This window comes from Zonotrichia albicollis, chromosome 1 (genome assembly GCF_047830755.1).
Source record: "Zonotrichia albicollis isolate bZonAlb1 chromosome 1, bZonAlb1.hap1, whole genome shotgun sequence".
NCBI lineage: Eukaryota > Metazoa > Chordata > Aves > Passeriformes > Passerellidae > Zonotrichia > Zonotrichia albicollis.
The window spans coordinates 25,700,546-25,713,250 of NC_133819.1; the positions used below are offsets into that span (position 1 = coordinate 25,700,546).

General features: G+C 41.1%; 1 long non-coding RNA gene across 1 annotated transcript in view; it reads left to right on the forward strand.

Moving 5' to 3' along the window:
* Nucleotides 1-11,952, forward strand: part of LOC141728397 (uncharacterized) — an 81,892-nt gene extending 69,940 nt beyond the window's left edge. Inside the window, exon 3 of the long non-coding RNA XR_012579311.1 lies at nucleotides 11,027-11,952. This is a non-coding gene — a long non-coding RNA (uncharacterized LOC141728397). The remainder of the gene's footprint in view (nucleotides 1-11,026) is intronic.
* Nucleotides 11,953-12,705: the final 753 nt, after the last annotated feature.

Here is a 12,705-nt window from a genome sequence, read left to right on the forward strand (position 1 = left end):
ACAAAAAGTCCTTAAAGCCAGATACTTACTGCAGAGCAAAACAAATATTTATTCAGTTTGAGTGACCTGGGTTTACTCCAGTGAGCCACAGACACTTCACATTTTTAAACAGCCTGAACATTAATTGCACATTGTAATTGTCTGTTTCAGCAGACACAGCCATCATGCTGACATCTCTTAAATTTTCTTTTACAAGGCCGCAATTAAACTCCCTCTCTTCCTGAGCTGGGCAGCATTTAGGGGTTTTGCAAGGACAGATGTCATGGTTTAACCCCCACCAGAAGGATCATGAGAGAATTGGAATATATATAATATATAAGAGTATAAGATGGAAAATGTGCAATTTGAGATAAAGAGTTTAATACGGAAAGCAAAACCCACTCAAACAAAGAAAAACAAGGAATTCACTGCTTTCCATGGGCAGACAAGTGTTCAGCCACCTCCAGGAGAGCAGGGCCCCATCACACATAGTGGTTACTTGGGAAGACAAATGCCATCACTCCAAAAGTGCCCTACTTCTTCCTTTTGCCCTCCTGCCCCATGTTTATGTACACTGCATGATGTCCCATGGTCTGGAATATCCCTTTGGCCAGCTGGGGTCACCTGTCCTGGCTGTGCCTCCTCCCAGCCTCCCATGGAGCCCCTTTCCCCTCACCAGCACGACAGACAGTATGAAAAGCAGAAAAGGCCTTGGCTCTGTGCAAGTCCTGCTCAGCAAGAGCCAAATTGTCCCTGCACTATCATCACTGTGTCCAGCACAAATCCAAACCACAGCCCCATTCCAGCCACTGTGAGGAAAGTTAACTCTACCCCAGCCAAAACCAGCACAACAGGGAAAACGTGATTAATGGATTTCCTTATCCACATCCATGCTGTTCCTCCATGCCAGCTAATTTGAATGCAACTTTATGCAAAGATAATGTCACTGACAGAGTTACAGAGAAATTTCCTGCTTTGTTCTAGCTGCCATTTGAGTGCCAAGCAGAAACACAGACTTCTTCCCCTGACCTTTGAAGCTCATAAAGATGTTGTTTATGTAGCTGAAATGATCAGTGTTTCAGTAGTGAAGTTATTTAGGAGAATAAAACATTGTTTCCACCCAAGTTGTGCAGATGTCATATATCCATACTGTACAGTGGATATTCCCACACAGGGCTGTGGGCTCCTGCAGCAGCAGAGTCTGTGGGACAGATTCCTGCTGCCAAGCCATGCCACCAGCAACCCCTCTGCAACTGATGGAGGATGTGTAGCACCTCACTCTCTGGTTCCCCTTTTGGTGCTGATGCTTACTTTTGCTTCAGGATTATCAGTTCTGGATTCACAGGCTCTTCTCATAAAGAGCTCAGTTAATAGACACTCTGTCCCCTGGTTTCTTTTATTTAGAGAATCCAGGTGGCTTTTGAGCAGTATTTTGAGATTACAAACTCACAGCTGGGAGCAGACTTGGCTTTTGCAGGGACAAGCTGGTAAGTAAGTGGCTGCATGAGATAGGAAGAATAAAAGAATGGTGAATAGGGGAAACAATTTGTCAAAATCTTGTTTTCCTAAGCTGCTTACTGAAACAATTCAGCTTGTCTGGATTTTCTTCTCTTCCCCCAAACCACTTGCTGGTTTTAACTCAGCTCCTTTCACATTTCTATCAAGGCAAAGGTGTACAGGATCACAGAATATCCTGAGTTGGAAGGGACCCACAAGGATCATAGAAGTCTAATTCCTGACTGGACTCTATGGCAGGTGGGGGACAGCTCCCAGGAGAACCCCAACAACTCTTGGTACCTCAATGCCTCTTGCTGCCTCTGGCTCACTGTCCCATGGGAATGAAGATCAAGAGAAGACCTAAGAGAAGAAGGAAAGAAAGGAAATGCACAGATTAATTTACATTCAGAATCTGACCTGACACCAATTAAAATCCAAGCTCAGAGGTTAAGCGGAAATTTTTCAATTTTCTTTCAAGTATCTCATCAAAACAACACAGGATGGAATGCTGAAAATAAAAAGAAAACTACCTGCAAGCTTTTAATAGAGTGAAGTATTTGCAACAGCACATCACTGGTGAATGCTGACACAAAAAAAGCTCTTGAAAATGTGTCAGGGAGAATAATTTAGAAATCTGGAATCACAGGCAGTGTCACACAGTCTGAACGTTGTTGGGATGGATGGAAAGTACTGTTCATAGCTGAGAAAGTGAGGTGCATTTGTACTGAACATGTTGACAGCTTTGTGGGTGGATGTTCTTAAAGGTATTTGTGCCTTTGTAGAAGATGTCCAAAACCCCAGCAGGCAAGGAAGTTACCAAATACAGGTAACAACTGAATTTACTGAAGAAACCAGGTTCTGCTGCAGGGGAAGAGGGGAGAGGGAGGAAGGAACTGAGGACAACAAAGGATGCTGTTTGCAGGTGAGGACCTTCCCTCCAGGGGATGCACGGGCACCCAGGGAAGAAAGGCAGCCGTGTGGGACATGACTGGGGTGCTGTGGTCACAGGTGGAGGCGGCTGGTGTGTGTGAATCTGCCTGAGGATGGTGGGATTGTGGCCAGGTGAAAAGCTCAGGGGTGAACATTCCTGTGTAGGGCTAAATCAGCACAGGTTTTATTAGAAGCTATTAGTGGTTCTCTTAGTAAGTGCCTAAGAAATTATGACAGGTCAATTTTTCACATTTTATCCATGCAGGGGGAAAAAAGTGCAGAAAATAAAACTTTTTATTTCCTACTTAGAAAATAAATTTTGTATGGAATTGACTTTTGAAGTAAGGCATCAACTATTTGCTGTTTCATCTGCTCAACTTCATGTAACCCCAGATACAAAAACATGCTAAAGCACGCTAAAAACATGATATGTGTCCTTCTTCCATAAGGAAATTATAATTATCAGCTCATATGTACCCTGATTGATGCAGACTAACAGTGGTAAAAATAGCACATATTAAAGCAAGCAGATAGATTTTCCGGAGTCTTCTTACCTTTTGAAGTAAGCATTGAGTCAGAGCAGACATACCTGATAGAACCTGTCTGTTATCCATGCAGGCAGTTATCCCACACTCCGTGGCTCTGGGATCAGGGCTGCAGGGTGTTCCTACACCAGCCACAAGGGCTGCCCAGGCCCCTCCACACCCAACAGACATTGTGCTTACAGCAAAACTTCAGCAAAATGAGCCTTTCTCATGTGAAACACCTCACATCTGAAGAGGCGGCATCTCCTGAATATCCCAAGAAGTTCCACTACTCTCTGCTTCTTATGAACACTCCTTATGGACCTAATTTAGAGAAGCTTAAGGCTCCCTATTTGCTTGGAGAAACCATCTCCATGCAGAGTTGTCCCATGCTTCTAGAAACAGAGTTGTAGCTTCAGAGCTCGCCCAGACCCTCTTTATTACCCTGGATTTTCTTGAGTGATGTATCAATGTTCAAGTATTTGAGGAATAATTTATATGTTTTAAGTCCACAGAAAGACTGATTTTGATGGCTTTTGTTCACATTCTGATCTTTACTCACCTGCCAATTCTGTTGTTACTCTTTTATAAGGTGTCTATTAGCATTAAAAATATTTTTGAAAGATTCATAAATCCATTCTGGCAATTATGTTGCCTTCAAAATGTATCAATGTGGCCGTGTGAGAACAGGGGAACATTTACTTTCATGATGATTGACTTTCTACTTTATAAAAATCCAGTGAGCTGAGTTCTACTTATTTTAGGTGCAAACGAGCAAATTATTCAAAAATAATTAAGAAAAAATTAGTTCTGTTTATTCAACACCATTCAGAGCTATCTTATATGTGCTTTCATAACCAAATTTAAATGTGATTTGTGTTGCTTAAAATAATTATCTGCTCCACAGTTATGAACAGGATAAATAGTTTTTGGTATATTTAATTTGAACTACTGAGCACCTTTTCTCCCATACTGGAGACAGTTTAATGGGAAGGGTTTGTGGCCTGACACTGAGCCTCCAGATATTGGCAGGGAAGTACTACAGCGGGACCTGGAAACAGGGGATCACTTTGAAGATGTGCAGTGACTGACAGCACTGTTTTGGCACACAGGCTGGCCTAACCCAAGTGAGCAATGCTCAAGGAGCAGTCTGCACTCTCACCCCATGACTGGGACTTCTGGAGACACAGCTGCCCCTTGCCTGGAGCTCAGCTGAGCTGCTCCATCATTCCTTCCATGACACACATCCCTTTCCACCCTGGGAAGGCTGCATGGGGGTGCAGATGGTGAGGATCACTGCCACTGGCTGAGGGGTGAGACAGAGTAGAAATTCTCCAGAGTAGAAATCCATTTTGATTTAGGTGAAATGTACATCTTTGAGTTAAGTCTGTAGTTTGAAAACATAGCTATTTAGTCTGACTGCCTGTTCTTGTGAAAACCTAGGCTCAGAGAAACTGCTTCAGTGAAGGACAGAGATAAGGGGGAGAGACACAGAGAGACAGAGACTGCTGTGAGAGCAGGTCAACCTGACCTAGGAATTCTTTCTGATAAAGAAGAACTAGCAGCAAATGTCACGTGAAATTTGTAAAAATGGATATGTATGAAGCTATTGTGAAATTGCATGCATATGGATTTGAGAGGGGGATAAAAAGGGACCTGCAGTTCCCAGAGGTACACATGTCTTTTAAGGAGAGTAATCTCCATGTGTCCAGCGCTGTAATAAACATACCGGCGTTACAACTTTCGCAAAGTTGTGGAGATTTGTTTATCTCCCCAAAACAGGGGTTTACCTTACCCCCACCCAGCTGTAGGAGAGCTGTCAGCCTCGGCCATACTCAGCCAGACTTGAGCATTAGAACAAGTGGAAAAGTCCCAGGGAGTGTAAGCCACAGGAGTATAGGAAGTCAGCAGTAAAGACAACATAATCACTGAGGAGAAGCCAAAGTTCTTGCTGCATGGATGGTGGGCTGTCACCTCATCACAGAGCTGTCAGGGGAATGACACACGAATCATCATGCTGGTTGATGAACAGGAGGCCCATTATTTAAGGGAAATCCATCATTCCATCACCCATGTGCAACAATAGCGCTGGCTGAAAATGTGCCAAGTTTAGGGGCTTATACAACTCTTCCATGGCAGAGGGAGAAATCCTTGGGAAGGAGAGGGCTTAGGTGAAAGGTTTGATTGTACCTACTAGTGAAATAACCAACTTTCTCCTTGAAGTAATTATACAAACCAGGTCATAAACTGTGGAATATGCCTCCTGAGAGGCAAAGATGCAACTCTTCCAGCACCTGCAGGCTCAGTAAGCAGTGGAGCCATCCTTACTGTGCTTGCAGGACAGAGCCAAGGCCACCATCCTGATGGCCAGACAGGACAGTGCTCCTGGCTGTGACATTGCTGCCCAGAGAGCTCAGTCCCCATGGCTGGATCTGGCTCAGATAGGAGAGCAGTCAATCCTGAGCCACCCTGACACCCTCCACTCACCCTCCAGTGTAGTTATAGCCCTGTAATGTCTCTGCCCTGTGCTAGGTGCTCCCAAGCAATGGCTGAGGTCAGAGTTCTGGATATGTTCTGCATCCCACACATGTGCCACCAAATGCTGTCCTTCTTTAAGGTATGGGACCTCATCCTCTGCCTTTGAGCAGGTGCAGAACCTGGACCAGCAGACCTGTTCATCAGGGATACCAATAAAAGTCACAGTCTAATCATAAATAAGCAAAGGCTATTTTTTGTTCTCAGTTCCAGTCCACAACTTCTCCAAGACTCTAGGCTGAATCCCAAACTCAGTAAGTGTAAAAACAGTAAGTGTGCCTCAGCTTTTGCCTCTATTTCTATAACAACCTTAGCCAAGACTTTGCATCTGAAATCTGCTAAACCCTACTGGATAGGGTTCCAGAGATTAAAAAGCCTTAGGACATTCTGAGTAAAGCCCAATGTAAAATGCAGCATGATTTTCTGAAAAAATAATCTCATTTTGACTAAAGAAATTTCCTGGAGACTGCTACTCTCCTAGGAAGTCACTGCAAAGGTGAGCTACCCTCACTGATAAAAACTCCATTTAGTCTCACTTTTGCTCCTAGCTGTCAGCTCCTTCGTCTTTGTTGACTCTTCTGAAACACTGAGAAAAAGCTTTCCTTGGCCATGCTACAGAAACTACAAATAAGAATCTTTTCAGTCATGTAATTTTCAGTTTTTTCCTTATTTCTGTGCTATTTATTAGCATGTTTCTTAAGCAGGGGATACTGAAACTAATACAGCTGCAATGCTTATTTTCCTTAAACTGTTTTGCAGAAGAATGCATGGACACCATAGTTTTCCTGGGAGAGCTACAGAGAGATCACTATCCTTCCCTTAACATTTTGATTTATCTTAAAAGAGACATTTTCATGCCTTTTCAGTTCTGCTTCTTCATTTGAATTTCCTGATGCTCAGAAGAGCGATCTGTACACAGAGAATGCTTTTTGCTTTCTCATTCCATTATAAATAATAAATGACGTTCATTTGAACTGACTGTTTTTATACTTAATTTTTTCTTCATGATTTTCTTAAAAACACTCACATCTGAAGAGGAGCATTTACCTTATGCATGTCAATGTTTGTTATATGCCAAATGAAGGGATAATAATTTGGGGCTCCCTTATCAGGGGCTCTGTCACATAAAAGAACAGATCTACAGATGGATTTTCTATTTTTACTGCTAGAAAAGCATAATGATTTTAACCAGTCTCAGAGCACCCTAAGCTTCCATTCATAGATTTATGATTTTTCTTTCCCCCAGAATAGAAAATCAAATACATAAAAGCCAAAACCCTTGAGAAAGCCTGCTCACTAAAGAACCCCCTCTCCCCTGCAGAAACTGCTATCCCATCCCCAGCCTGGAGGGTCTCTGAGGGCTGCTCTCACTTCAGAATTGCATTTTGTTAGCTCCACCAGGAGAAAATATCTGAAATGATAAAAAAAAATGGTGATAAGCTGTATTGAAGGAAACAGGGGGGACAAGAAGCAGAGGGATTTTGTTAGCAGCATTGCAGAATTTGTATGGAAATAAAGGAAAATTAATTCTGACTTACAGTTCAAATTATTACAATTTTTCTTATGAAAACCTCACACTGAAAAGTATAAAAAGTGTACTAAATTCTAGAAAAATCATATCATTTAGACAGAGAATTTTCAATTTTATCTTTTATTTAGTTCAGTCAATTTTACAACATGACAAGTAGGTTCTGTTTCTAGATATTGCTTAATATTCCAGCTTCATCTTTATACACAAACGTTCACCTTAGTTTTAATAAGTGCAGACATTGCAGCAATTGATTATGCATTTGATTTCCTTTATTACCTGAGCAAGACATTTTAATCTCTGTGCCTGCAGAAATTTCAATCTTTTTCTTAATTATGTGTTGCAAATAATTTTTAAGGAGCATAACAGGAAAGAAAAATTCAAAATTTTCATTTGAATAAAAGTTGCATGTTTGTTTCTTCTTTCTGATGTCTTGCTATAATAAGATTTGATCTGGCAAAGTACATAACATATTTTATCAGGAAAGGCCTCACATTTAAAATCGAGCTTATGCTAGATTATTTTTCTGGAGTCATATTAAAATAAGCCCCAAATATTATTGTAATGCTTTTCCCTCTATACTAATCATGATTATTACATGATTATTATTTTTCATATTAAGAAGTTATGATTCTCTTAAGTTTTCTGCTTTATATTCCAAGTTTCAACCTACAGTTCTTACTTCATGACAGAAAAAATCTGATCATATATTCTAGGCAAAAAAAACGCACACTAATTTTTCTCTATTTCTTCACAATGCATTTTATTAGAGGTAGAAATACTGTGTGTAACAGAATACAATTGAGTAGGAGACAGAGTGGTTAGACAGATAAGTAAGAGCTAGAGAATAATTTTGTGTGTTTGTATCAACTTTTATTCCTTTAAGCATTCATGGCTACAGGTATTTCTCTTCTTTCTCTGGGAATGATGCTCCAGAATGGTGAGGAAATTGTTCTTCCCTGATAGTTTGTATGGTTATTGATTAATTTGCCTTCCTGGAGCACTGGTGCCAGCACAGTGCTGTGGTGGGGGCCCCAGGCAGGGCTCAGCATGAACTCTGCTCATCTTCCTCACCCAGTGCTCACCCATTAGGAGACTCCAGTGACTGGGACTCTTCTGGGCACTTTTGATGTTTTCCTGCAGGTCTCTCCATGACAGGAGCTGGGGACAGATAGGTCAGTGAAGAGTGCACTGCTGAATTTGCTGGGCTGTGATGCACTGCCTGTGCACAGCAGATGTGATCAGTGCATCAAGATCTCCACCTAATTGGATCTGTTTTTTCAGAACATCAGTTTTTCTATTGATCCTGGTAGTCTTCATTGTCATAACATTTCAGCATTGCCTTTTAAAGCTTTTTAGCAATGAAATTTCCTGTACAAATAATCTTAGCAGAGACCATTAATTCTGCCACTGCTGGGGAAGGCAGCAGAGTTCTCCTCTGATTACATTTTCTTGATGGAAATGCAGAGACTATAATTTTGAGGAAGATGTGAATCTGACTCACTGTGGGGTTTTGTGATGTACCCATACAGGCTATCATTCGGGGATGCTGTTAATTGATTTTTCTTTTCAATAGGACACAAAACCTCAGGGTTTTTTTTTCTCACAGATTTTACTAAAAGATAAGGAGTCACTTCTAGCATACAGAAGAGCAGGTTTGTTGTTTTGTTTTGGAATCTTTCATGTAAGATATCTCTGAGAAGCTTGGATAGCGCCCCCCCCATGCTTCTGTTCCTTTTGGAAGCTGGATCCTGCATGTGCCACAGCAGGTGGGAATGATGCAGGCAGGGTGGGGAAGCTCCTCCACTGCACACAGCTGTCACCAGTGATGGGTGACTGTGCTCTGCACCACATCTCATGGGAGGGACACAGTGCCTGTGGTGACATCCCCTCAGTGGCACCCAAGGCACAGCTAGAGCCGCACCACACTGAAATAAGTGATCTTCAGGCTGTTATCTCCCCAGCCATGAGTAATTGCTTCAGAGGGCTCAATACTTTGCAGAACCAAGTCCTAGAGAATGAAGACTTCATAAAAGAAAAAAGTTACAATTCCAGGAACACTTTTCATGTGTCCTCCAAGCTGAGCCTAGCCAGGGTGCAGAAATGAGATCTACAGTTGTTATCTCTTGGTTTCACCCTTGTTTCTGATGCCCAGAGTGCCTGCTATCACCATCAAGGAAACAAAAAGAAGTTAACCAAATTTCTTTGGAACTCACAAGTTTTAAGCAGTGACAGACATCTAAATCAACTGCTCAGAACTTTGGATTTCCCACTAGATGTCAATGAGAGGAAGCACTGAGAAAAAAATCATAGATGTTCAAGTCCATTGTAAGATGCAATATAGAAAATTCTCATTCCAGTTCAAACTTCACATTATAATAGCCACCAAAAAATATTACTTTTTTGAACAGGATTTACTGTTTGCTCATAGAACAGTGTTGGCATAAAAGGTATCCACAATAAGATCTCTGAAATAATTTATCACTTTGGAAAATTCAGAATTAAGTATTTATGGCCTTAAAGAGGGATGCACTTAGAAGAAATCTAAATCAAATTCATACATTTAAAACTCTTTTGCTCTGTTTCTTTTTCTTTTCACATGTGTGTGTGCAAATTCTTTTAGTTTTTAACATTGAATTGGGACCATATGTTAGCTATAAGATACCTCACATCAAAGAGGTCTGCTAGTCATTCAGGAAATCATGGCAGCATTAATCTTATAATAAACTCAGTACATTGTACAGCTTAGCAAACAGGCAACAGACCTTTAGGAGCACAAAAATTGCAAGGATTCTAATTAATTAATTAATATAAAAATGAATAGAAGAATCCCTTATGAATATATCTTTTCAGTCACTTCCTCTTTTGCCAGCACTTTTCTTCTGCAAAATGTATTTGTTTTGACAGCATCATTAAGCCACATTGAGAAATTAATTCCAGCACTCAAAATAAATAACATGATTGTCCAAAGGTAGGCTGTAGCCTTCCAGAAGGCTTAATTCATGTTTGATTTCATTAAGGGTCATAGATACATCCATCAGTTGATACTTTAGGTATCTGATGTTTGACTGAAATATTTGACTGAAACATCTCACAGTTTTGCACACATGTGTGTGCACATGCACATGAAAAGACATAAATCACATGCTTCAAGTCTCTCTATTTCATAGAAGTGAGCAGAATGTCTCCTGAGTAACCAGCAGTAGGACCAAAAGAAATGGCTCAAGTTGCATCATTCCTGGTTGAGACTGGATATTAGGAAAAATGTCTTCGGTCAAAGGGCTGTCAAGCACTGGAACAGGCTGCTCAGGAGAGTTGAGTCATCATCCATGGAGGTATTTAAAAGATGTGTAGATGTGACATTTAGGGACATGATTTAATGGTTAACAACTAGATTTAATGATCTTAGAGGTCTTTTCCAACCTAAACTATGATCCTATGATACATCCTACATTGAGAAAGGGTGTTATAGCAGTGCTTGGTCTCTCAAAATGTGCGGGGAAAATGCAAAAACAGCCTGAGAAAAACCAAAAGAATTTTAATAGAGGATGCTGCAAATCATCCAGGTATGTGTGATCAGGGCAGACTGACTTGCACAGGGGGCTCTGGTAGTATGTGCCCAGGTGTTGAACATAAAGATAAATTAATGACATCCTACGGTTGGATCATTGCAATTTTAAGATTGGTCAAATTTTAATGACTTTAAGGTGCTTACTAATAAAATGATGAAATATTAAGTTTAGTAACTTTTTTCTTACATGACAACTATTAATGGATATGTCTGGTTCCTTTCCCTCCAAAGAACTGGTATTTTTAAACCTTTGAAGATTTGCCTTCTAGAACTGTTGATATAAGAGTTTCTAAAGTGTAGCTTAGTCTGTCCATCTGCAGCAAGTCAGATATGTCTTTTAGAAGAACTCAATGGCCCTCATTCACATCCATGAGAAATGTGATGGGCAGGAGATACACAGACTCTGTGCAGAGCCAGGAGCAATGCAGAAATGTAAAACTCATGTTTTGTGTTCTTCCTCAGCCTCAAAATCCACCTTCACACCTCCCTGTGGCCTCCAGCATTTGTTTCCACACCAGTATTAGAGGAATCCCGGATGAGGACTTTAGGACATCTGAACTTAAATACACCTGTCCTGGTTACAGAGGAGCAAAAGTGAAACAGTCATTCCAGCCAAGAAACAGGAAGAATTACACAGAGAAAAGCATTCTGTAGATACACACTGGTTATGGTGAAAGGTTTCTGTGCACAACATCAAAACTATCCAAAATTTTTGAAAGAAGGGATTATGCAGTGCTCTCTGCCTATTGACTCAAACATTTACTTCAAACACACAGCAGAAGAATGTGTAACACTTTAAACAGAAACATGAGGTATACCTCTGAATTTTAATAAACTACAGGTGCACCCAGAAGTTTGATGTTGAGCAAAACTGTCCACAGGTCATCACAGCTTGAGAGGATCAACCTCTCTGTTCCCTGGGCATGAAAATGAGGTGGTACTTCCCTTGTCTTGATTTGCTTTGGGTTCTCTAACATGTCCCTTCTAGACTCCTGTATGTTTTGCCTATCTTATAAAGGAAGAAGAATGCTTCACATTCAGCCTAATCACAAAAAATCCCTTGTGATTCTATAATTTGAAAAGCTGATGTCATTGATTTTGCTGATGACATGTCTCCAGGCATGTGGCAAGTGTGTTCATACTGAAAACTTGTCCTTGATTCATTCAAATCACATATGGTTTTACACAGATAATCCTAAATGATTACTCCTGATCAAAACTATAGGTACCATCCTGTGATCTCCTCATCTCTTGTTAATTCAATGTAGCTCTGGTCATTCTTATTCATATGTGTTGTACTTGGGAATAGTCTGATTAATGTCACAATTTTACTTGATGGATTGCAGCTATGTGGAAAGCAATTTTCTGTCAAAAGGCAATAAATTATATTCTTGATGCTCTGTAATAATTAAAAGTTTAAAGGAGCTGATAACAGGGATTGCAGTAATTAAACCACAGCCATAAACAAATGAGAAATTAAACCAAATAATTTCTGCACCAGCTGTGCTATAATTACAAGTTTATCTGCAAAACCAAATTTGCTTGTCTTTGGGTAAAAGCAGACAAGGTTTTTTTTTTTTTTTGCTTAGCATTGAAAATTTGTGTCAGATATGTGTCTTTTTGGGATATAATGGAGACTCTCAAGCATAGATTTCCAAGGATTTCCTAAAGACTGCCTTCCCTCTTCTGCCCACTAAATCTTGCCCAATCCATCACAAGTTCTGTGTCATCTTGCAGAGGGGGGGTACGTGGCCCGAAGTTTGGAGTCCGGCTAGCTGAGGGCGAAAGGCCGACGCCCCTCTGCAATTCCTGGCCAGCACCCTTCGGCGTCTGATGGCCTCGGGCTGCGCTGGCTGCGGACTGGCCTACACCGCTGGTATTGGGGAGGAACGGAGCTGACCACTTCACCGGGGGTTAAACGTCGGTTTATTGAAGGTGTTGCGGGATCCAAACGCGGGAAACCAACCGGGAAAAGTTTTCCAATAGGGGGTGAAACAGGATTAAAAAGGAGGGGGCTGGGTACAGACAGAACCAATCGGGAAAGGTGAGGGGATGAACTTCACAGAACTGACACTCCATGGAGACCAATAATCAAAAGGTAAGGGAGGTGTCCTGGGACCCCAGCCAGCCACCATCTCCAG